General features: G+C 43.9%; 1 protein-coding gene across 1 annotated transcript in view; it reads left to right on the top strand.

Annotated features, from left to right (window-relative positions):
- Positions 1–3,134, top strand: part of fbxo45 (F-box protein 45) — an 11,398-nt gene that overhangs the window by 5,225 nt on the left and 3,039 nt on the right. The window lies entirely within an intron of this gene.

The following is a 3,134-nucleotide window of genomic DNA, read 5'->3' as shown; positions in this document are numbered from 1 at the left end:
CTAGCACGCTCAACCTATCCTCGTCCGACCTATTCTCCATTCCAGGCAACATCCTGGTAAATCTTCTCTGCGCCCTCTCCAAAGCTTCCACATCTTTCCTAAAGTGAGGCGACCAGAACTGCACACAGTACTCCAAATGTGGCCTTACCAAAGTCCTGTACAGCTGTAACATCACTTCAGGATTCTTGAATTCAATCCCTCTGCTAATGAACGCTAATACACCATAGACCTTCTTACGAGCTCTATCCACCTGAGTGGCAACTTTCAAAGATCTATGAACATAGACCCCAATATCCCTCTGTTCCTCCACCTCACTAAGAACCCTACCGTTATCCCTGTATTCTGCGTTCTTATTTGTCTTTCCAAAATGGACAACCTCACTTGGCAGGGTTGAACTCCATCTGCCACTCCTCAGCCCCGCTCTGCATCATATCTAAGTCCCTTTGCAGCCGACAACAGCCCACTTCACTATCCACAACTCCACCAATCTTCGTATTGTCTGCAAATTTACTGACCCACCCTTCGACTCCCTCATCCAAGTCATTAATAAAAGTTACGAACAGCAGAGGACCCAGAACTGATCCCTGCGGAATTCCACTTGTAACTGGGCTCCAGGCTGAATATTTACCATCTACCACCCCTCTCTGACTTCGACCGGTTAGCCAGTTGTCTATCCAATTGGCCAAACCTCCCACTATCCCATGCCTCCTGACTTTCCGCATAAGCCTACCATGGGGAACCTTATCAAATGCCTTACTAAAATCCATGTATACTACATCCACTGCTCTACCCTCATCCACATGCTTGGTCACCTCCTCAAAGAATTCAATCAGACTTGTAAGGCAAGACCTACCCTTGACAAATCCGTGCTGGCTGTCCCTAATCAAGCAGTGTCTTTCCAGATACTCATAAATCCTATCCCTCAGTACCCTTTCCATTACTTTACCTACCACCTGTAATTCCCGGGGTTATCCCTATTCCCTTTTTTGAACAGATATCGCTGGAAAAGCTTTGTAGGTCTGGCAGCGTCTGTGGGGTGAAATCAGAGTTAACATTTCGAGTTGATGACCTTTCCTGTGTTCTAAGGAACAGCATCCACCATTCCTATCGTCACCAGATTTATGCTAATTTAGACCTGTAATGTCTAATGAAACAGGATTGATGAATTACTTCATAGTAAAGGATCCTTGGGGTAAGAGTGGTCAAATCATAATAAAAGCATTCAGTTTGAGGATGAGTAATTTTGATCTGAAGTGAGTGTCTTTAAACTTTAGCAAAGCCAATTGTAAGGATACAGAGGCAGAAATGACTGAAGTTTAATGTGAGAAGATTGATTTAAAAATGAGAGAGAAGCAATAGCAAACATTTAAGGAGCTATAACTCAAAAGATGCACTCTGTTAAGAAAGGAAGCTACCATGAGATGCAGGCATCATCTAAGGCTAATTTAGAATTGTATTAAATTGATAGAAAAGAAGTATGGTGCTAAAAAGTTTAGTGATAGCCCAGCGCAATAACACTTTACAAACAGCAAAGATGTTTTTTTTTTAAAAAGGGAGAAGTTTGATGTGGGAAGCTAATAAGGAATGTTAAAACAAAGTAAACGTTTTTACAAATATGTGAAAAGGAGAGTAGTTAAAGTAAGTGTCAGTCCCTTAGGAAATGAGATTGGGGAATGAATAATGAAATAATGAATACAAAAATGGCAGAGACATTGAACAAATATCTTGTTTCTTTACAGTAAAAGGTGCAAGCACAATCCTAAAAACAGTAGAAAATCAAGATTCAAAAAGGTGCTTTCAAACAAGCACAATCACTAAACAAAAAGTACCAGGAAACCTAATGGGACTGAAGCCTGAATAGATAGTAATGTATTGGTTGTAATCTTCCAAAATTCCCTAGGTTCTTGAAAGGACTAAGCGTATTGGAAAACTTCAAATGTAACGCTGCTGTTCAGGAGAGGAGGGAAACAGAAAGCATGAAACTAGTTAACTGTAGGCCAGTTTGTCTAATCTCTGCCTGTTGGAAAATTCTACTCTGTATTACAAAGGATGTAATAGTAGAACATTTAGAAAATCATACTACAATCAGGCAGAGTTAACGTGATCTTGTGAAAGGAAAATAGTCTTTGACAAATTTATTAGACATCTTTGAGGATGTAACAAGCAGGGCAAATAAAGGAAACCAATTGTGTCTTAGGTTTACCACAGATATTTGGTGAGGTACTACATAAATGCTTGCCAAACGAGAAAATCTTCCAGTGGAGAGGTTGATGTATTATCCTGGGTAGACATTGGATAATACCGAGGAAACCGATTCTGTAATAAATTGGTCATTTTCAGACTGGCGGAGTATGACCACGCTTGAGGGACTGAATGACCTACTCTTGCTCCTACTTAAAATGTTAGTACCAGACAGCTTCTATAAGGTAAATCGACGTTTTGGGCATAAGCCCTTCTTCAGGGATGAGGGGAGTGTGCCAAGCAGGCTAAGATAAAAGGTAGGGAGGAGGGACTTGGGGGAGGGGCGTTGGGAATACGATAGGTGGAAGGAGGTTAAGGTAAGTGTGATAGGCCGGAGAGGGGGTGGGGGTGGGGGCAGAGGGATCGGGAAGAAGATTGCAGGTCAAGAAGGCGGTGCTGAGACCAATTCCAATACTGAACAACCCAGATGGCCTCCTTCTTCAAAGACCGCAATTTCTCCTCAGACGTGATTGATGATGCTCTCCACCGCATCTCCTCCTCCTCCGCCCTTGAACCCCGCCCCTCCAATCGCCACCAGGTCAGAACCCCACTGGTCCTCACCTACCACCCCACCAACCTCCAGATACATCGTATCATCCTTCGTCATTTCCGCCACATCCAAACAGACCCCACCACCAAGGATACATTTCCCTCCCCACCCCTATCAGCATTCCGGAAAAACCACTCCCTCCGCGACTCCCTCGTCAGATCCACACCCCCCACCAACCCAACCTCCTCCCGGCACCTTCCCCTGCAACCGCAAGAAATGCAAAACTTGTGCCCACACCTCCCCCTCACTTTTCTCCAAGGCCCCAAGGGATCCTTTCATATCCGTCAGAAATTCACCTGCACCTCCACACACATCATTTACTGCATCCGCTGCACCCGATGTG

This window comes from Chiloscyllium plagiosum, chromosome 13, assembly GCF_004010195.1.
Source record: "Chiloscyllium plagiosum isolate BGI_BamShark_2017 chromosome 13, ASM401019v2, whole genome shotgun sequence".
Classification (NCBI taxonomy): domain Eukaryota; kingdom Metazoa; phylum Chordata; class Chondrichthyes; order Orectolobiformes; family Hemiscylliidae; genus Chiloscyllium; species Chiloscyllium plagiosum.
The sequence above is the reverse complement of the archived record's forward strand: the minus strand, read 5'-3'. Positions and strand labels throughout refer to the sequence as shown.